Genomic DNA, 24,187 nt, shown 5'->3' with positions numbered 1-24,187 from the left:
AAATGTGTGCGTATATTTACTCGGGCTCTCTTCTTTTGCGGAGTCGTGTCAAAAAACTTGAAAATAAAATTTTTCTTAGGCGGATCGACACGGCACAGGGGAAAAGTTTTTCTCGGAAAGTGTTTCCCGAGCGTTCGGTCCCGGTCGAAAAATAGTGCAAGTGGCGTGCGAAGGTTCGACGAATAGAGTTGCGATCAAGTTGACCGGAAACGGTCTAGATCGGGGCGGAAAAGTGCATTTCAAATCCTTTGGGTTTCGATTCGGTCGACGACGGACGGTCCCATTGCTGTCCTCTGTTGCAAGATTAAGGTGGCTCCCTCTGTTGGTGCCGTTGTGAAAGTGTATATGTATGTGCGCTGATTGGTGCATTTGTGTATAGTGTTGTATATTGGGCCCATAATAATGGCAGATAGATGAAAGTGCTGTTCCCATCATCAGTGCTCGTTGGCTTGTTGTGTTGGGAAAGAGGGTGCTACTGCTGGAATGTGCCAGTGTGAGTGTATTATTACGGCCACGGATCCACAAAAGGTTACTGGAGGAGCACCATCGTCGTCGAGTTTGGAGTATGGTAAAATGTAAACATGGCCGAATGACAAGAGCCAAAAAGACGGAAATGAAAATATCCAAGTGTGCTGGAAAATAGTTCGGGAGTTGCTGAAGATTAGTTCCGCGTGGCAGTAGGCTTTGCTGCCAATCGAAAAGTGGACCCAGCCTACTACGGTGCGAATATATTGTGCAATATTGTTACCGCATAGCGAGACATCAGCCTTAGTATCGAGGCAATCCACGACTGAAAGATTCCAACATCAGACGAAAATCAAGTTATCAGGTTTTTCGCGAAACTCCATCTCAAAATGGTTTTTCATTTGTATTCAGGTAAGTTTCTCTTCTAACAAAAAAGACTCCTTTCACGCATCCTTCAAATAAACTAGTTTTCCTTTTCTTTGTACATTCCGCATATTCATTTTGAGGCGTGGGAGAATGCCTTTAATTTATCTGAAAGGCTTGTTGGTAGGTTCTTTCACCCAACCCACCACCAGAGCCTTCTTCATTCGCACAATCGCATCTCTTTCTCTCGTTTCGTTTGCACCACACACATTTATTTTCTTGGCCTCCTCCGCACACGGCCTTCTTGTCTATCTCCTCTGTTTGATGGGGCCAGTCATGCCAAATGTTCGCATACTCCCCGATCGAAACTATTGATTAGATTAGAATATACAATTTGGGTGCTCCCTACCCATCGCTCTGTTTTCTCCGAACAAATTCGCTAATCTAAGTTTTCGAACTGTTCACTCTTCTAAATGTGTTGTCGCTTGATCTTCAGTTCGATGTACTCTATATCATCAGAGGTACATAATTTGCATACTCTTCAGTTGCAATCGAACGTCTATTATTTTGGTAGTTCGTCACGCAAGGATGCGTCCACAGCAAACATGCTGTTCGTCGAATGTAAAACTCTTGGTAAAGCACTTGGTGCCAGCTTTGGTGAGACACCTTGCTCGCTGAAGCGTTTTTCCTGTGCAGTAAACACTTCCTCCATCAGGTCATTATAACAAATTGTGGCTATTCTTACAGGTGTATTGCATTTCAAACTGTTTGGTATATTGGCCTGATAGCTGTGCAAGTTTGCTACATTTTGCGAAGTGATCGGAAATTTCAAAAACACAGCGTCAAACTCCTGCATTTAGACAATTTCATAATACCCCACGAGAACTTAATTATCTAAATTAAATTAGCGAAATCGTACAAATTTTGACGATTATATCTGTTTTGTGGCACTGCTTCAAGTAGGTAGGTGTACCAATTATGAATGCAATATATCAACAGTATGGATTAAAATCAGATTTTAGCCGCGTTTTTAAAACGGAAGCATGATTTGTTGATGTTAATTACTTGTTTGAAGCCTTGCGAAACAATTTATATGAACAGGTTTAGTATTAAAATGACTAAAAGCTTTTAAACATTGTTTTTTTATCATTGTCTTTGTAACAATTATGGCAATACTGTTCCTGGTCCATAAAAGTGTACCAATCATAGACTATCGATTATTTTCACTAGTTGAATTTAAATACCATCCAGTGTGATTGATAACCCAGACAACCAAAATGTACGCATAACGAAATCACCTGGAGGCTTTGTACGTGCAAAATTTCACTTATAAGATGTCGCGAAAAGGCCTTCTACGTACAAAAGTGGAGGCGTGCATATATTATGTGATGATTAATAACATACAATGCGAGTGTATAAATATTCTCCCGAACTAACCTGTTATCTTATGGGACTTAACTTATGATAACAAATGTTGATTTGACAGCTGCTACGAATTGATTCGACTTACTTTGTACAAATGTACGGGACGAAACAAAATGTACAAATGAACTCAGAAAAAAGTGTTTTATGCGAGGAAACTCATCAACTTGACGAGTTTATCCACGGTGCTTTGCGGGTTTGATGTAATTAGTATGAATAAACGAGTTTTAACGTAAACTTTAATGCGATTTCTGGTTGTCTGGGAAAGCAACACTAATAAAAAATGAAGTGATTAATCATAACATTTCTCAGAAGTGTTGTGTTAAATTGATATTAAGTGAATTTATCGCAATGCGTTGATGGGAGTCAATAAATTTTCGAGAAGGTGTCGAAATGTTGTGAAATTCATGACATGGCACAAAACAACATATAGGATAATACTTTACCACAGATAAACTTTATCAAATCGTCTCGTCAAGGTAGACACCCGTAAAATAGCTTTACTTATTGTATTTCACTGGACCGCATTCAGGGTATCGCCATAATTGGGTTCTCATACACCCTTTGTACCGTAATCTGGGGGCAAATTGATCACAATTTAACAACTTTTTGTTGTGTTATCCTTCAAATATTGTCAAATAAATTTCGACAAAATCAGTACTTCATTGATCTTTATCAGTTTATGATATTGATTTTTCACGAAATAATATTTAACATGTCATAAAAATAATTTTAATATCCAAGAATTAAATGACAATTTGGGGCGAATCACCATAGCACAGAGCAGATTTTGAAATTAAAAATTTCCTCATCTACTAAATTTGGGTCTCTTTAATCTGAAAACGATGTCAAAACTCTAACAACTCGAGTATTTTATCAGTTTACTGCAAAATTAAGGTTTGCAAATATGACTAATGCGCCTAAATGTAGGCAATTTCCCTTGAAATAAGCACCTTACTCGATATTAAACGGTATTATTAAAAACTACATATTCTATGATGTATGGTATCAAAAATAAGTTCAGTAGTTCATACTTAAGCTTACACAACATTTTAAATACTCAAAATTAACATGTAGGCCTAGCACCAGTGGAATGTTTAGTACAGACATTTCCAACAGTATTGCTTACACCTTCATAAAGTGTGAATATTTCAATGCAAAACTGACCCTATTAAAAATAAAATAGTTCAAAATCATCATTAGACATCTATAAACTAGGAAACATGGATTGCCAATGAAACCTTCAGCATCCTTGAAAGGAAATGTTTATTGGTACGTACTAATAAATAACAATAACAGCTTTTTTATAAGCGGAAATTAATTTTATTCAATTAATGATTCAACTAAATATTTGTTCAGCAATGGTTGCTACTATACAGCTTGTATTAAACACGTAAGTATCTTAAAAGCTACCAATTGTTCCTTGGGATCGACCTGATCAAATTCGCCTCAGTGATCAATTAGCCCCCGGATTACGGTACCAGTAATCGCCATAGTGGATATAACATGATTTACAACTCTTTAATGAATGTTCGAATCCTCTGAGCAGAATCTCAAATAGAGAAACCTAAAAGTAGACCCACTTTCGCCAGTGGATACGAGTAACTGACACTGAAGAAGACTGCAAGTGGTAGTCGAAATACGCGTATCTGTCAAAGATAAGCATTTAGGAGCGGAATTAAAAGGTACACGGTACTCCATATACTTTTAAGCTTCTCTATGATTTACAACTTAAAACGCTAAATTTGACTGCTCATTATCTAAGTTTGTTGATTTGTTCACAATAGACAACAACCATTCATTAATTGAAGTAGTTGTACCGGACGAAAACATAAATTTCGGTGTACAAACACTGATAGCGTCACTATATATATAAGTCCTCTAGTATGAAATTGAAACTGAATGTTTGTTACTAAGACCCCGAACATGATTTAGTAATTTTATGTTATTTTAGTACACGCAGAGAAAACTATTTTGAAATCAAATATATTCTTGAAATGATTACAATATTTCTGCATTATTTGCCGGCTTAAAATTGCGTTTTATTATTTTAATAACTACTAGAGATTTGGTTCAAAAATATTTCTTGTTGAATTTGACAGCTGGGTTCAATATAGCCCCTCAAAAATTTTTTTTGATTTAAAAATTTATTTCTTTGGAACTACAATATTTTTGTATTAAAATAAAAAATATCGTTTTTGAAACAATGTTCTGTACTTTTTTGATTTAATAATATTTTTATTTGAAATAAACCCTTTTTACTGTTCCCAGCTCCTAACACTTCATTTTCCTTTATTTTGAAACGAAAAAAAAACGATCATATGTAGCTTTAAAAGGCTTAGTATATTTTCTATTTGCATGTGCTAAAATTCACTAGAATATGCAGATAAAAAATGGCATTTCCAAATCTCTAGTGAATTTGTTATGCACTGCAAGCGACGGGGTTGGACTCGTCAGTCCAATTCCGCTTTCCGAATTATGTTCAGCGGTTCGATTAGGAGTTAACTGCAATTATGTAAAATTGCTTATTTGATTAAAAAATAAGGAAAATAATGGTCATGGCCTGCCCAACCTTTTAGAACCGCGGGCAGAAACAATTTCGTGTTGCGGGCCACATTTTTAAACGCCCAAATATTAGCATGAAATCTGACAAAAGTCATCAAATGAAATTCATAAAATCTGACAAACTTCTGTGAATAAAGTAAATTTTATTTTAAGTAATCGAAAAACAGATAATTTATGCTAAGAATTATGCAGAATATTGTAGGCATTCCTTTCAAAATTCAATAATAATCCAGTTCTGAATATTTGGAATAATCTAGAATTTTGGATCTTGTGTGAGAATGCCCAGGATTTTCTAAAAATCATACCTTTAATTATATCATAATCCGACCTAGGGTTCATTCACAAATTTCATAGCGCCGAAAATGACCAATAATCATTTAGAAAGCTTGAAATCTTTGAGAGTGGTAAACAGTAATTCAAAAGAAACCTGCTCAAAATTGTATTACAAATTCGCTTAAGTTTTTAAACAAAAGTTACATAGCGTTATATAGTAATCTAGCCCAGAATTTTAGAAAATTATTTATTTAATTCGTTGAAAATCTTGGCTAGATGTCTTTGTAATCCTGGTGGAATTTCTGTGAGAATCTTGCCAGTGTTTTCCATCAAAGTCGAATCCAGAATTCTTATTAAAATCCTGTTCAAGGTTTTGAAAAAAGCCCGTATTGCTTATAATACTTTTCAAGGATTCTGCGTGAATTACACCAGGATTCTGTGAGAATATTAGCCTATGAATCAATGCAATCATGTATGAAAATTTAGCCTTTTGCCCATAAGTTTTGTACAAGCTAGGGGAAAAGCACTAATTTTCTACCCAAAAGAAATCTGTGCAAATTTTCGGATTTCCATACAAAGTAGGCCAAAATCGTATGAATGGGTCGAAAATTAGTGCTAGGTCGAAAATTGGTGCTTTTCCCCTACATATTTTTTATGTCAAAGAAAATCATGGTAAAAACATTCCCAGAATTTGAGATTTAGAGTTTGAATCATGCATAAAATTAAATATATAAACTAAACAATCAAACAAAACAATTCAAATAATTACCTAGCTAAAATATTAGGTTGAAACTGAATTGAAAACTAAATAGCCCTGGTATTTTGTAACTTGAGGTTTGTAGAATAGTCAACGGGCCAAATATGAGAAGAATTTTGAAACCCACCGCGGGCCGTACGTTGGGCAGCCCTGGTTTAGAGCGAGAAACAAAATGGCAGCTCAGGACTTCAGCTATGAACAACACTGAGTTGAACTTATATTAAAATCAAAAATGGAAGAAATGAAATGAACTTCGCAAATCAATAATAGTAAAACAGGCAACGCCCATGATCATGTGCTACTGCTTACATTGGCATTTGTGTAAAATTGTAAACAAAAAATGAAATCGAGTGACAGGGTAATCAATTTCACCTGAATTTGGTAGTAGGCATTGTTTTAGAACATGATATTAAGTATGTCATAATCTGTCATAATTATTATAATTATGTGCATAGGAAATTAACCATCATTGTTTCCCTAGCTGTCAACCAATCAAGATGTCGGTACTTAATATGTCACGATGGCAACGAAGACGGGATTTGAACTCGAAAATAAGCTCTATACAAGTTTTCACATTATGGAAGAAGAGCAGAACATTTGGAAGAAAAATGAAGCATTGTTCAAGTAGGATTACAAGTTGATTCAATTAGAGTCTAAGTGGGAATGAGAAGATTGATAAGCCAATGAAAATGTAATTGAGGCTGTGAACCGTTTCACCAATTAACTATTACAGTTAACTCTCCCTTACTCGATATTCCGTATCTCGATATCGAGTTAGAGAACCATAGTAAAAATTGGTTTTCATGGCTAACTCGATGGTCCCTTGGAACGCAATTACACTGCTTTTGTGTTCTGTAAATCGATACCTCCCTAACTCGATGGTCCCTTCAATATCGAGTAAGGGAGAGATGACTGTAGTTAAAATTTGACATATCGATAGTTATTTTTCCTTCAAATGGTTAAATTGAACTTCGCCGTTGACCCATTTGATCTTTGACAGTCGAGTAGTTATTTCAGAACAAAGTTGACAGATGGTTAGTTATTCTCAAGTTAACGGGAGCAGAAAATAACTTTCGAACTGTCAAGTTTAACCATGCTCCAGAGCAGGGTTATTTTCAACCAGAGGGGAAATAACTATCGAACTGTCAAATTTCAACTAAAAGTTAAACGAATTAGTGAAACGGTTCACAGCCTGAGTGAAGGAAAATGTTTCAAGAGAAACCAAAAAAGTTATCTGGATGTACATGGTAACAAGGTATTCACAAATCCACACTTGATTGAAACAAACCCATAGATGAGCTCTTGCACGAAAAAAACATCTGATTCCCAAATCATGATTTACAAGTCATGAAATTCATGATTTGGTTAGGTCATGATACCAGGACCACAAATCATGGTTCCTGGAGTCATACTCATGATTTCTCATAAGCGTAACATCTAGAGTGACAACACTAAACGGGGTGCATTGTATCATTTCATTCGATTCGATCTCCTTCATTACATCATGATACAGTAGTAGTGTGGTGTAATACGGGACTCTTAATTAGAAGGTGCTTGGTTCGAATCTCGTTCTAGCTTATTTATTTTTTTTACGTTGTCGATTATAAACGGATGCGCGGCTCATGATTTTAGGCATGTGATTCATGATTCCGAGCAATCCGCAATTTCTACCCGTGTGGTGTTGGTAAAATGGTTCAATGTTGTTATGAAATATGCATTTGGTTTTCAAAGAGATACTAAATGAAGGGATTCTCAGAGACGTGGTTGGTGGTCTAATGGCTACCGCTTCTGCTTCATAAGCAGGAGGTCATGGGTTCAATCCCAGGTCCGTTCTTTTCCTCGTACTTTGAAGTTGTACTTTCAACTTGCTTCTATCTACCACTCTTAAGGTGAAACAGCTTGAAATCAACTTCTGAGATTGCACTAAAACTTCAAAGGCACAAATCTTGCAAAGCAGGCCTCCAACAACAGTGCACTTTTTATGTTGGCTTTGTGCACTAGCAGAAAGCTTAAAAAAAAGAAGATCAGGCCATCTTTGGATTCCGAGATGTTTCACCTTAATATCACAGTTGATGTATCTATCACAGTTCCTAGCATTTCCTAGAACCCGAGACGGACAGAAATAAACCGTTTCCCTACGCTTCCATTTGTTCATCATTATAGCATGCCTTCCTTTACGCCTGATACGCAGGCAGTCTGCTAACCAAACCAGTAAGCCTCTCTGCCACAAAAAAATTACCCCATCCTTTCACCCTTCCCGCATGAACTGTCGTTGACACAGTGGTATATACGGTCAACCGTGGGAGCCAGTTGAATGCATTATCAATTCCTTCCCCTTCCCCTAATTGGTCTGCATTCTGACGTGGCAGGCACCATTGTTGCCTAAAAATAGAAGTACACCAACACTTACACACTGAGGGTGCCTTTGTTAATCTCAAGCAGTTGGTTCCTTGTGTAAGTGCAGCTGATCTGGCGATACTGGAGTTGCAACCACGGGCGGCCAATCAAGCTCAAGCTCAAGCTCAAGATACTAAATTAAGGGATTCTCAAAATCTAGGCCATTTATAAGCGGTTTCTTCACCACCGCTTAGGCCTTAAACCTGGTTTAATCGTATGGGTAAACGTGGTTTACGGCGTAAGCGGAGGTGAAGAAATCGGCCCTTAGTAAGATAAATGTAGGGAACAGGCCATTTATCTGAAGACCCACCTGAATGAGGTTACTATGTTGACTCTAAGTGATGGAAACAAATTTCAGGTCATTTAGAGGGTCAAATGAAGTGAACAATGATTCCAGGCTATTTTGACTGATCCAGGATTGGATGATAAAAGCGGAAGGAAATTGACATTCCAGTCTGCTATGCCAATTGTGAATATATAATATAAAATGTTGTAAAACATGTCATGTTCATATTGAGTTCACATTTCACATGAAGCATAGAAATGGTAAGAAAAAAACTGATATTTATGGTAAAATAGGTTAAATTTAAAAAATTAACCATGAAAAGTGTGTTTTTAAGTATGTTCAGCAAAGTTGTTGCAAATAAAAAGATCTAAAGCTTTGCTAAAGTACTGATCGCCCTATTTTTTTTTTTCAAAAAAACTATTTTTTTCTCGCGTGCTTTATTCAGTATAATTTAAAAATTATTTTTTATTATTACTCGGGATGCTAATTCAAAACAATGCCCCAAAGACACCTTTGGGCTAAAACGCCTCTGAGAGGTTTTGACCGTCAATTTTCAGTTTCGTCCCACTGTGCGCCGTTTAACTGCATGGATCAGTCATTCAAGTCGGCTCGCAAGGCTTACAAGAAGGCCCTTCGATCTGCTGAACGATCCGGCTAGAGAAACCTTTGTACAAATGTGTCCATAGTTTGAGTAAAAATAGTCGGCTGAACAAAATCCTTGCAAAATCTAAAGATTTCTAAGTGAACGAAAGGTGTTGTTTACGGAGTCTAGTCAGATCGAAATTCCACCATGGGGTATCTCTTGTAGTCTTCACAGACCGCAGAGGACATGCTGTATCAACGGCATCATTCAAATCACTTGGATTTTTAATTGACGGAGAGTATCCATAGAATTTGATCGCAACAAATTCAATATAGAGTCCCCAGAGTGTTGACCGAAGATTCCTAAAACGCAAAGTCTGCGAAGTTACATTCGAATGTTCAAAGAAGATCTAGCGATGATCAGAAAATGATTCCTCATCTGATACATGCCAATTCGTCAACTCATGTCTGATTCTGTTCGAGCAGAGCGTTATGTCATAACACTTCTTCTCTAGTAGACACAATGAAGGTTGGGCGATTGTTAATATTAAGTAATCCAAGATCTGTAGTACTTAAGTATTCCATCAGACTGGAGCCTCTCAAATGGATATCTGAGCTGCCCGAGATGATGTGATGAGCATTGGCATCTCTGGTCACAATCAGCGCAACGCCTTTTTCCGTTAAAGATCGTTCATCGGGTGGTAAATAAATCGAACAATAGAAGTATTTCCTTTTGATGTCACCATCAGAAAATCCAATTGTGACAGCACAGCTCTATACGAGTACGCATGTACGAGGCATGCGAGTTAAGCATTTAATGTTTACTGAAAGTAGCAAAAACTGGGCCCACAAGGTTACCTAGATAGAAGTTCCCCTTACGAAAGTAAGGTTCTTGACCTAGCGCCACTTGAGCTGCATGAGTATGCAAAGATTGATCGTTGGTGTACTTTTATGCTGAAGATTTATCTGAGCTATCTTAACCGTAGCCACTTTTGGGTAGTGGCAGGATGAATCTTTTTGCAATCTCTCACGAAAAAGACGAGCAACGAAAACCAACCAGATTGATATCTATTGAAAGTCGCCAAAGATGAAAAAGCACAGAATACACTTTACACAGTGTAATTCACATAATGCGAATCCGTATACGTGATAATTTAAACTAAATAACAACATATCCATAGTCTCACCCTTATTTAGCCTCAGGCTTGAGACTGTAGAAGGACAGCCGATTATCTCGAACAAACACAAGGCCACCTGCACTATTGCTCCGGGTAGCATAGAAAAGGCACAATACTGTGGAGTAAGAGGGCCTCCGCAGGCTCCGTTAGCGGTTAGGTTTTATTTAATTCCTAGACACGGTACGCATGAAGCCGCTTCACATAATGAATAGGGGTCACCTACTGGAGCAGGCAGTCCGTAGTGTTAATTCTTAGCCAATTGAAACAATCGCTTCGCGGATATGTACGCTGATCGGGAAAAGGAAGTTAATATTGATGATTAACTCCTGACTTGTCCAACCAGCCAAACTTTAGATAGTAAGATAACTATTTTATACAAAAAGTGATCTTACATGAAAGTATTCCTGTATTAAGTATTTCCTGTACAAAAATACACATGATTTTAGAACTGTTTTGTCTAGAAAACTTGTAATTTGTTGTAGTTCTGCTAGCTTTACTATCTTGAAAAGTGTCTTCGTTATAGGAGTCTTCAAAAACTTATTGGCTAAGGTGTAGGTACCTATCCTGAGAAATCGGGAAAGCATTTACAATTTGATTAGCTTTTTCGCTCTGATTTAATAATGTCGTCTGGGAAAAATATGGCACAAGCCTCTTACAGGGTGTCTACTCCCTGGAAAACCCTGGAATTATCAGGGGATTTTATTCAACCTGGAAAAAGCCTGGAATTCTCAGGGAATTTAGATTACAATCACGGAAAATATTTTGAGGCAGTAATTCATGGTAGAATATGTTCAATGCAAATGATTTTTGCGTCAAATTCCAGAGATAATCATTATTTACCAGAAAACTCTTCTATAATAGAGAAAAAAAATTCGGCTGCGCCGCTTTCAAAACGCTACTTAAGCTATGAGCAATGAGGATCTTTTCGGATAAGGTCCATTGGCTTATCAGAACATCAAATATCTCTAGGTATATTTGATCAGTAAAGGATTCACGTATATAAGGCTGATAGCAGATTTCTCTTTAGAGACTTGGTCTCTATTTTTATGCAAATCTCTTAAAGATCTCTATTTTTGATGAAAGGTCTCTAAGGTCTCAATTTTAACCAAAATGGTCTCGGAAGGATGTCTTTTCTTGCTATCTTGCTATTTTGCTTGCAGTGAATCCTGATGCAAAATTCTACAGAAGCATTCTGAAAAAGTTTCAATAATTATCCTAGTGGTTTCTCCAGATATTTCATCTAGAATACTTTCAGGGAATAATACAGGTTTCTTTCCAGAAATTCTTCAAGAAATTCCTCTTCCAATTCTACCTGCAAGATTTCAAAGGATGCTTAATGGAATGTTTCCAGAATGTGGTTCAGAAAATCCTTGAGCACTTCAACTTTATCTCTAGTAATTTTCTCAGGGATTACTTTGGAAAAAAAATCCAAAGACTTTTCTAGGACTTCCTCGAGATATTTTTTCACTAACTCTTCAACCGAATTCTCCAGCTGTTACTCTAATAGATCTTCCAAAGATTGGCACAGAAGGAGGATGAAGAAATATCTGAAATTATATATGAAGTAATTCTTGGATGAATCTCTGAGATAATTCCTGTGGCTATTTTTGGAAAAATCCAGGTTGTATTTTGAGATATCCAAAACAAAATTCTTGAAGGAATTCCTTAGGACGATCTTTGAAGTAATTTCATGAGAACTATGAATTATTTGAACTCCTGAAGAAAAATGCAAATCTCTGAAATTAAAATATCTATCCTTGGGCAATCAACTGAGATAATTTCCTATGGAATTCCTTGAGAAAATCATTGAAAATGCATACAGAAATACAAACAGTATTATTTATCGTAGTGTCTCAAGGAATGAAAAAAGCTATAATATCAGGTCTGATTTCATAAAGAATCAAACTCTTTTCTCCTGGTTCCTTCTAGGTTTCGTTTCGTTTTTTTAATTGCTGTTTAGTCTCTCTTTTCAAGCAAGAGGTTTCTGAATTTCCTATTTTCAATAAACTCAGTCCCTACCAGTCCTGCTTCATGAACAACTTTCAAAATTATTAGAAAATATAAAATCCCAGAGTTGTCTGTCTGTCAGTAACGCTTTGAAATGTTTCATCGAAAAGTTTCGTTGAGCTTTACAATAGCGATTTAAGAGCACTACAACGGTCAATTTTAATATTAGAACATTACAACTGCGAATTGTGGAGCACTACAATAGCTCTTTGACAGAATATTCTGGAGTTTTCTGGAACATTGTTCATTCCAATTCGTAGAATATTCCGAGCCCTTCACCATTGTCGTCTATTTAGGAATCAACTTCAAGCAAATTGTAATTCTGTCGAACTTGAATCGGGTGTGAGTTGAAATGTGAAACGGGTTTCTTCAGTTCCAAGTCAGGTTCAAAAAACGAGTTCGACATATGTAGAAGCAAGATAAACATGAATGAGATGAATGTGCGCCATATATTCGAGTTTTATTAATTTATAGTGAAACCTCCATTAGTCGACGTTCAATGACTCCGAATCGACTCATGGATGCATACTTGAAACAAAATTTCATGCTTACTATGATGATCCCCTAAAACAGCTTTCCAAAACATTCCTGTTCCATGACTCGATATTTCCCTGAGTCGATGGTCTTTTCACCACAACTGAGATTTTGAAAAATGACAATGACATCAGCTATTCGGGAGAATATGCTAGACATTTTAGTAAGATAATTTATAGAAACTTCTGGAACTTTTGAAATGCTTCACAACATAAGGAACACTACAACAGCATATTAGGCTATAATTGTTTCAGATGAGAACACTACAACAGTATTGGAGCCAACGTGGCTAGCTACGTCGAGTAAGCTAGTTAGAAAATATTTTTTATAGGCTGAGTTCTGAATTTTCGTCTCAATGATGAAAACTCGAACGATTTTTCGCACGTAAGGAGAATGCTTTTTCGCTTCTTCACGTGAACATTTTTGTTTTGCTCACACTTACCACACATTTATCAACTACTCCCGAGAATTATCACTGTGGATAAACAAAAAATGGTGCCGGCGATGGGATGCGAGCCTATAACATTGCTAAAAACAACCGCGATGCGTGCACGCTATCCATGCTACCACATCAACTTGACAAAAACTGTAGTGCATAAAAGCAACTTCGGCTCGTGGCTATAAACACAGGGAAAATGGATAGGAGAGAGAGAAAACAAACTTCTCACAACTGTGGAAGTGTGCGATTATCTTTTTTCGCTTTGTTTTGTTGACGGATATGTAATTTCGCAAGGTAGCTTTTCGATGAAAATAGTTTTGAGAGAGAAATCCATTATCGTGAGAGTGAGTGTGAATTCGGAGCCTTGAATATAGGAAAAACCGATTCCGGAAAAGAAATCTGGAATTCAAATAACTATCAATTTAAAATTTCTTCACGATCATGATTCATTTGGAGCTCTTGAACGTTTTGAATGAAATGCAAACAATTCATCATTTATATAAATTAGAAGCCGAATCCTATTCTTGGCACTTTTGGTTCACTTCGACAATGCGGTTTTTTGAAAAATACTGAGCTTATTTTTGGCCACCATATGCGTCAAGTTGAAGTGCTTCTTATTGCAAAGTTTCTGACAATTCGGCCCGAGTAGCTCTGCACCCTACCACATTTAAATGTTATATAGGTCGGATTTGATTAACCGGGAGCTTGACAATCAGTGTTCTGAACAGGATGATGGACAGAGCAAAAAAAATAAAAGAAGAAATACCATGACCCCACAGTTATGGATCAAATAGTGTGGTGTCCAACCTATAAAATTCAATAAAACGACATAGAAAACGTAAAATTGTAATTTAAAAAGCACGAATTGAATCGTTTCAAATTGTAACCTCGGTTAGTAAACTGTTTTGAGTGTAATATTTACAAAGGAATGCATAACAATTAAGAATTGTATCGGTTTCTGAAAACCATATTATGGATCAATTTTTATATTGTGGATCAAATTGTGACATATTACGGATCAGTGCACAAAATCAAGAGATTTTCAACTCAATGCATCTGTAATGTATGATTTGGCGAAAATTAACAATGTGTCACATATTACTGCAAAAACAATAGCCGTGTTAGAGCTGGCAACAAGGGTAAAATGCCCTTTTTTGTGATACTGTATTGTAGTAACTGAGACATGACCTGTTTTCGCTCCACACCAAGTTTTCCACTCATTTTTGTCTGCTAAAAAATGAAATTCACAAACCTTGATGTTTTATTAGTTTAATCCTTAGTGCTATTGTCTGAAAATGTCAAATGCAATGCTTAAAATGGCAGAAATCTACATTCTTTCGAAGTGATCCATAACCGTGATAAACAATCGTTTCCTGGTCCATATTATGGATCACTAGTTATAAGTGCTAATAATCGGTATTTAGAATCAACAATCAAGAAAATTGTTTTCCAAAGATGAATTCATACTAAATCGAAGCGAACGAGCATGTTTTATGCTATAACATTTGAATTTTATCACCTGTGAGAGCTTATGAATGCTGACGGCACTTCTTACAGAAAACGACCATATAATGATAGCTGTGTGGTACCAACTGAACATTTGTCAGAAACACCGTTATTTAGCGGTTGAATGTTGTGCTTAATATTACAAATGGTAGAAGACAAATAGTATGACATGGGAAAAATATGTTTTACGTCAACGTTTATGTTTTGAGCGAGTTATCCGATGTTGAACGCCAGAGTGATCCGTCACTGTGGGTGATCCGTAACTGTGTGGGCATGGTAAATAATGATGGATTAAATACAATTCATTTGAGCAGAACGTAAACTTTGATATTGTTTGCACATTGCTTTAAAACGTCAAGAAGAGTGAATACACTTTAGAACACTTTAAAAATTGTCATTAGTTTGTTTTGGTCACATAAAATTAGAGTATTTCTCGAACCTGGAATTATTTTCTAAAACCTGGAAATATCAGGGAATTTCATTTCGGTAAACGAGTAGACACCCTGACAAAGGATACAGCATTAACTGTAATTGGGTACAAGTTGATTTGTTCAAGGACGGTATCGAACCGCATATCTACATATTGAATGTTCGACTACACGGTGGTAACAACCACCGTCGATTGACGTAGGTGATTCACATTGAATAGCTTCTAAAATTACCAATGTTTCCAATGAGTTTTGTTCTTCTGGGTTTGTCAGTTACAGACACGGTTCGACTGGTGTATCAACCACGACACAGCCATCCTTCCGTTCCAGTTACTCCGTACGACCTTCGCTAATCTATTTAGGCGCAGGGGGCATTAGCATTTCCCAAATTTCCTTCGTCAGCTGTTCGCCTTCCCATACCGCGAAGCGCAACAGAGAGAACGAACAACTTTCGCATTGTATTCAGGCCCGGAAAATCCGCCACGGACATCTCTCCCTTTCTGGCAATAAATCGTCACTCGGATTCATTGTGTCCCTCGTGCAGCATTCCCGCCTCCGCTTTCGTGCACAAGTAATAGAATTATGTGGCCCAGTTCCCTACATTATTGGCTTTTAAATCCGCTCACTGGCTTTTCCAACTCTGCATTCTGTACTTTTCTCGCTTGGCTGCCACTGTTCTGCACACCACCACCACTACCAGCAGCACAGAGCATGGACTGGCCAAACTGACTGAAATGCCCGGTTTCGTGATGACGCTGATGCCGAAACACAGTCAGAGACCGACATCGCGGCGCAGATGACAAAGACACTACGGGTACGGTTCGTCAGCGAAGTCAGTTGGTTTGGTAGTTCATATCGCTATGACACGCGAGCCTAGGCACGGAATGAAGTGCTATACATCGGAAGTACAGTGACCATTCGTTCATTGCAACATGTGTACGTTTCAATTATGACATACTGCAAAGTATTCACGTGAATATGACAGTTATTGTTTAATATCAGCACAATGGTCGGGCTCCATATAAAGGAGCGGCCAAAACTACTAAAACACATTTTTGAGATTTTTATGGTTTTTATGATTTTAAAATATACATCATGTACATATACATTATATTATTATGATTCTTAATTGGAATTGAACTAAAATTTAAATTTCTTCTTCGTCAAACTGACTGGAGTCAAAAAATTGAAAAATATAGCAATAGAATAAAGTACAAAATTCATATTTAAGGAATGCAATATTTTCCCAAAGTTACTTTCTCACTTGTTTTATTAATCCAACGGACTTTACTGGTCTAATTGAATTTTTACTAACATAATATAATATTGATAATAAAAACAAAATACGACAATTATAGCTAAAGCATTCATATTGAAATATTGAAGAATATAAACAGTAACTAAATGACAATTTAACAATGAATTGAAATACAACATACAACATACAACTTTTGATCAAAACGAAAAAAAAAACGCACTATCTGAAAGCTTATGGTTCAACACTTTTATCGAGCATGAGAATGGAAAAAATATTTTGTTGCAGCTTTAATACTGTTCAATATTACACTTCAGTAATTTTGATGATTTTGAACATGAAAAACAACTCTTGTCGCGTCATATCGCCGCCATTTCGAATATTGCACTTTAAAATGCATCCTTAGATCTTACAAAAAACGTTTAAATTTTTTGCAGAAATTTGCTGATTTGTAAGTTAGATCTATTTGAATAATTCAATATTTTCATTCATGACGATATTTTACATACAAAATTGATATAAAATATATTTACCCACTCTTCATACATATTTTGATCAAACTCGTTAAAATAAAAACAAAATTTGTGATTTCAGCCAAATTTGATTACATTTCTAATAAAAATACTTTTTTATAAAAAGTTACGTAATATGTGAATAACCCGTTCTGAAACAATAAAAACGGCAAGTAACATATTCAGATTACATATTTCATCGGTTAAAGCGATAAAACTAGTTTTGGCCAAACTTCGTTTTTTTTCGACCATTGTGCGATGATCCGAGGTACACTGAACGAAAAATCCAGCCTTACATTGAATGATTTGTAATACACATGGCTGAAAATATTCATCATCCTTATTTTGAATGACTATTAAGTCATTGAATGACTATTAAGTCATATTCATCCACATGCATCTGAACAAAAATCATCCAATTCTGAAATGATAGTAAAGGTCATTTCCGTATGACAATGAGTAGACAGTTGAATCGTTGAATTAAGACAACACAAATGAACTGCCGTTATACGCATAATTGTCCCATGTTGCTTTTTGTGTTTTTAGACTTTTTGTCATCAAGCAGTCTATTTTTACGTATAGTTTTAGAAAACACTTACCAAAAGTAAACTTTGTTCGGAAACTCAATGGAATGCAAACCAAGTCAAATTGTCCCATTGTTGAGTTTCCACGCATAACTGTCCCACTACTGTATTTCGACGCATAAATGTCACACTACACAATTCGCTGCGCTGATCTCGAACAAAATGTTCAGTAGGCAGTTTTTAATTAGCTGGTGTTTGGGAAAATCGTTTTGAACATCTTCTTACGTTGGCTTTACGTCCCATGTGAAACACACCCTGTTTTATGTGTTAGCAATTCTAAAAAAAAATAGTTCGACCGTTTCTGGATGACTTGGCCACATGCTGGGTTGTTCCGAATACCGGTTCACTGGTGGAAGTGGCCATTATATTGGCGAATCTGAAACCTGGCTTGCGACAAATCAATTTTCTTGAATTTGCAAATTAAGTCTTAAGGTGGTTGAGACGGGGTTGGTGGTCTGATGGCTACCGCTTCTGCTTCATATGCAGAAGGTCATGGGTTCAATCCCAGGCCCGTCCCTTTCCTCGTACTTTGTAATTGTATATCTCTCACATGCTTCTATCTTCCATTCTAAATATATCACACTCAAACTATTCGTTCATAGCAAACGCTAGAACCAGAGACGGACAAGAAACCGTTTCCCTAACGCTTCCTACTTCCACGCGCACGCCTTTCTTACGCCTGATACATAGGCAGTCTGCTAACCACAAAAGCAAACCTCTCTGCCATGCCTTTCCCCCAATCCATACACTCCCGCACAGGGATGAGAAAAGTACTGGAGCAAACATTTACCGCCTCTACATTTACATCTTTCTACACGACCATCAAAATCCAAAGCAAACCATGACGGTTCAAAACAAAAAAATGTCACGGCTCTTCAAAAATGTAATCTTCTTCTTCCTAACGTGTTTCAACCCCGAATGCGAAATGACTCGAGCACAGTGGTGACACGATTTTTGCGGTTTTCGGGGTTTTGCATTTTTGCTCGATAAAGGCAGTATGAAATTGAACTTGTTTATATGTATCGTAACGGAATGATTGTGGTCTTTCTGTTAGAGCTAATAGATTTCAATTAGTTGAAAACACAAGCAAAATATTAGCGATTGAATGATTTAACACTTTTTTCAATCATTCAGCTTGGAATGGCTGCCCGAAAATGGTCATAGTGGAGAGACAAAAACAGTCAAGCAGTGTGTGACCCGTTGGCAGCGCAACGCCTGATGGTATTGATGCTGCTGCTGCTTTGTGTTTTGGTGGAATGGCAGAATCGATGAACTGTGGTGAATTGTGGTCACAGTTCCCAAGACTGCTCCCGCATGAACTGACGTGGATGCAGTGGAATATACGGTCTACGTGGGAGTCAGTTCAATGCATCATCAATTCCTCCCCCTTCCCCTCATTGGTCTGCATTCTGACGTGACAGATGCCATTGTTGCCTAAAAATAGAAGATCACCAGCACTTATACACTGAGGATGCCTGTTAGTCCCAAGCAGTCATTCGGTTGGTTCCTTGTGTAAGTGCAGCTGATCTGGCGATACTGGAGTGCATCCACGGGCGGCCAATCAAGCTCAAGCTCAAGCTCATTAAGTCTTAAGGTGGTTCAAATATATTTGAATGACTTGACCACATGTCGGATTGTTCCGAATTCTTGGTTTCCTGGAGAAAATGGCCATTGAATTTGTATACCCTGCCCCCAGAGGAAATGGCCATTATATTGGCCGTTCTGAGACCTATCTTGCGACACATCAAACTACATGAATTTGCAAATCAAGTCAAAAGAAGAATATATCAAGAGGTTTTGGATGACCTGGCGACATACATATATTCCGGATAACTGGTTCTTCGGTGCTAGTGGCAAATATGTTGACGGTTCTAAAACTTAATATGCGATGTACCAAAAATCATGATTTTGCAAACCAAATCCAAAGAAATGTCAAATCAAGTGAAGATTTGTGTTGTGCATTTTGAGTCAAATATTTACTCCGCAGAACAACCTTGCATTCGTAGATGAGTTTCTGTCAAGCCTGTAACTGGAAGAGTCGATATACTCTTCATCCACTCTCATCCACTCTTTCTTTCACTAAACTCATACATTTTCTCATTATCACACATACAGAAAACTTTGATTTCCATCCCAAACTATAAAATCAAATTTCTTAACTTCCTCACACGTGGCTCCGTTTGGCAAATGTCACTTGAGCCTTCATTAGGTGCCTTATCATAGTCTTGAAGATAAACGTCCTCTACATTTAGTACACTCTGTACGTAAGAACGATCATCTACAGCTGTGTGCTTAGCACATAATTGGTCACTATTATCAGTGGGACTGTTATGCATAGAAACTCACCAAAAATCCCGTATTTATAGGCATAACAGTCCCATTTTGATTTTCAAAGCTAAATTTACTTTATTCCCATGATAGAAACTCTTGACTCAAATGAACACGCTATTCTTTATACTATTGTGAAGGTTTTAATTTAATTTACCACACACCTGGGCAATGCGAGGCCAAAATGTGTTAAAATCTTCAAACGCGTTTTTCTCGATTGCATATTTTGGAACATGGGACAATTATGCGTATAACGGCAGTGAATACCATGCGACAACTGACGGATTTTAGTTTCTACCATGCTCCTAATCAAAAATCATTCAACTATTGTGTAAAACATCATACGGAAAACTAACGATCCTAAACGTCAAATTGTTCTTGGAATGTTTACCTAAAAATGGTTGAAGCAGCGTGGTGTTCCTAATTTTGCCTTTTGGATTTCACAGATAATTTCATTTCATAAAGGATTTTTCCAGAATTATTTCTATAGAAACTATGTTTATTACTTTCAAGTGTACAAAAACCACAAATCGTGCATCCCAAGGGCGTTAGTTACACTCAGGCAAAAATACTATGAATATCCATTATTTTCCCTTATGTTTGTTTGCCACAAGGAATCGGTAAGTATTTCATTGATTCGCCTTATGAATTGATCTGAATCATGCCAATGGGGTGTCTTGCTTATTTCATAAAACAGCATTATGAAAATTGAAATGATAATTTAAGAATTTCTTCTATTAGCAGTATAAACTACATTAGTTTTTATGACACTAATTATTATTCCACAGTTCGTTTTTTATGCCTCGTGGACAATACATTTCATTCTGAATATTTACAGAATTTCCTATGTGTTCATCTACTTAATATTATGATTTCTTACCGTGTGGAAATCGAATTTCCACCTACTTTGTCGTGTTACTACTCGATTTACAACAATATGTAGTAAAGTACTGATGCATATTGAGCTGCGACGCGACGAAGGATAAAAATTCGATTTTTACACGTTTTTACAGCCATTTTCTAAAGCAAAACAGATAATAATGAAATATGCAATACATCAGAACCCTCATTCTCCTTTTATTAAACTAATTTTCCTTTTTCTATGTTTTTTTACAATTTCCAAGACAATTTCCACCTTTGTTCATTGCCGTACTTCCTTCCCCCGTAACTAGACAACTTATTACCTTTGAAAACATCCAAACAAATTGATGGTGCTTCCGTACATAAATCCGTAATCAGCGTTCAATACAATCAGGTCCGTCACACTCGGGCTCAGATTGGGTACCACTTCTAGTACTGCATTTCGTCCCTCGGTAGTACAAAAGGTACCCAAGTTTGACAGATCGCAGTACACTTTTCACGGCATTCTAGATTACCTTATGAGCCATAAAATTTTGGACAACTGCAAGGGACATGGAGGTCTTTAATTTGTCTTTGATACAATGCTTCCAATTGCAATTTTTCATAATAACAACCTTATGAGTTTTTCACACTAGTCACAGCTATGTGAATCATAAGGTGGCCTAATGAAATTGATACACTTTAATGAGGTCTATCATGCTTCGCAATTATGCTTTTCATCGAACTAATATGAAATCCATAATAGCCTTATGAAAGATGGTATCATTGAGGAAATGACTAATGACGGCAATGGAAATCATAAGGCGCGCAATTAAATTTGTAAATGTTCATTATATTTAACTATTTTCTCAATTATGATTACCATTTTAACGATATGAAATCCATATTAGCCTTGTGAAATAGGTTTTTATAGATTTTTCAATGCTTCATAAGGGAAAATTTATGAAATTCGTTAATTAATTTGCCTGAGTGTAAAATTCTGGAGTCACACCAGCAGCCGCTTCATGCAGGTGTCGACGCTTATGCGGCTATGAGATCCATAATTCATGGATTAATGTGAATTTACAATAAAATATAATGTGTATAAAATTATTAACGTTCGGTTATTGTTTGAAGTCGATTTGTATTATTTTTATTATTACTGAGATGGAAAACCAACTGGCAAGCATGAATCCCGTCTTCTCAAACCGAAAGGAGCGCAAGGATGTATCGTTCATCAGACCAAGGCCACCTGTTCTAAACGTGAATGCGCGAGCAGCTCAAGTGCAAGGGAAATGCCCTCTATGCAGTTCAAACGATCACCGAAGTCTAGCCAAGTGTGAACAGTTCACCAAACTGTCGGTAAATCAACGACGTTCTGCTGCAAGATCCTGCAAAGTTTGTTACATATGCTTAAGGCAGGATCATTCTCGTCGTGAATGTCGGTCCGATAAAACCAGTTCGGTATGCGACAAGAACCATCACGATCTGGTACATTCGGATGAAGAGTACAAGAAGCCAGTTAACACGTTTGAGAAGAAGCCATCACAGAAGTTGACATCACAAAGGTCCTCAGCTTGCTTCTTCTCAAACGTGTTAACTGGCTTCTTGTACTCTTCATCCGAATGTACCAGATCGTGATGGTTCTTGTCGCATACCGAACTGGTTTTATCGGACCGACATTCACGACGAGAATGATCCTGCCTTAAGCATATGTAACAAACTTTGCAGGATCTTGCAGCAGAACGTCGTTGATTTACCGACAGTTTGGTGAACTGTTCACACTTGGTTAGACTTCGGTGATCGTTTGAACTGCATAGAGGGCATTTCCCTTGCACTTGAGCTGCTCGCGCATTCACGTTTAGAACAGGTGGCCTTGGTCTGATGAACGATACATCCTTGCGCTCCTTCCGGTTTGAGAAGACGGGATTCATGTTTGCCAGTTGGTTTTCCATCTCATCCTCCAACCACCGCGAAATCTCCTGGAATCCGACGATCAGATCCTGCTTCAATAGAAACGCTTTGTGACGCACCCACATTTGCTTACTGAAAACAGGCAGCTTCTCGGCAAGTTGGGAAATCAGTTCAGGATTCATCAGGTACGCTTCTGCTTTTACATTTTTAAGCGCCACCGCTGTTCCGATGACGGCATTGTAGAAAGAACGGAAAGATTCGATGTTTCCATCCTTAACATAATCCAGGTTACGTAGTAGCTCCAGTCTATTAGCTACGACCCACTCAGTGCGTCCGAAATTGGATTTCAGCATTCGCATAATCAGTTCGACATTTTCATGGGCAGACAGCAGACACTCCACAGTTTTGCGAGCTTTTCCCTGCAATGCGTTGTTCAATCGTCTGAGGTTCTCCCTGTCCGTCAGCTTGTACTCGGCGGTAGACGTCTTGAACTCATTTTCAAATATCGGCCAGTCCATTATGTTTCCGGAAAACTGCGGTAGATCTCTGATATTCCGGCTATGGAGGGCCTTGAGAACATGACACAATGCCTCATTCACGGCGGTACCGGTAGCAGCTGCACCGCGCGGCGCATTTCCAGTGGCGCCGTTATCAACATCATCATTGGCAGTATTCTCGTTTTCGTTCAACCATGCTTGAACACGTTGCGTTGAGCCGCAACTCGATGCACCAGAACACGAACGCAACTCACTAATCTGCATTGCACGTTCACGCTTCTTCCTGATGAATTCGGCCTTTTTCTGCTCCCTCTTGAGCTCCAAATCTTTCTGGATTTTGAGAGCTTCAAGTCGCTGCTCCGCTTCAATCCTATCCTGCTCTAGGGAGACACGCAGTTCCTCTTCCTCCGGCTCGAAGGACCAAATGTTTCAGGATTCGCTCGCTCGGATTCACCGACAGGGACGGGCTCACCTGGGAAACGGAGAAGGACCAAATGTTTCAGGATTCGCTCGCTCGGATTCACCGACAGGGACGGGCTCACCTGGGAAACGGAGAAGGACCAAATGCGACGGGAACGTCTTCTCGGGAGCTCTTCTTGCTTCTGCACAGAGGCTGGCACGTTTCGCTCACCTGCAAATGGTCGGAAACAATCCGACGGAACACTTCTTCCTTTTTCTTCGGGAAATCTCCGCAATGGAGAATGAAATAACAATTTAAACGGTTTCTAATTTGGAGGTTTTTGCTTTATTGCACTAATCTAACACGCGGTTTGACAAGTAATGAAATTTTTTTTCTTCCTTCTTTTTCATGGCCTACTGCTCTCCAACAATTACCAAGCATGTAATGACGGTTGTTTACATTGCTGTATGAAAATCATTCAAACTCGAGCATCTTTTGAAAGGATGAAAATACTTTCAAGATAGGATGATTTCCATACAGTGCGATTTGTAAACAGATGATTTCACCGGAGATGAAAATCATCTTGAATGTGTCTGAAAATAGGTATGGGGCTCGGATGAGGCAAAAATCATTCAATCTATGGCGGGAGATTTCG

The 24,187-nt window shown here is 37.6% G+C and overlaps 1 protein-coding gene across 1 annotated transcript in view; it reads left to right on the top strand.

The window, feature by feature from the left end:
* Positions 1–42: 42 nt before the first annotated feature.
* Positions 43–24,187, top strand: part of LOC5568723 (BTB/POZ domain-containing protein 7) — a 51,110-nt gene continuing 26,965 nt past the window's right edge. The window contains exon 1 of the mRNA XM_021857474.1: positions 43–876. The gene's annotated coding sequence lies outside the window, so the exon portion shown is untranslated. The remainder of the gene's footprint in view (positions 877–24,187) is intronic.

The sequence above is a fragment of the Aedes aegypti genome, chromosome 1, assembly GCF_002204515.2.
Source record: "Aedes aegypti strain LVP_AGWG chromosome 1, AaegL5.0 Primary Assembly, whole genome shotgun sequence".
Classification (NCBI taxonomy): Eukaryota; Metazoa; Arthropoda; class Insecta; order Diptera; family Culicidae; genus Aedes; species Aedes aegypti.
Note: the sequence above shows the minus strand (reverse complement) of the source record. Positions and strands in the feature narration are given on the sequence as shown.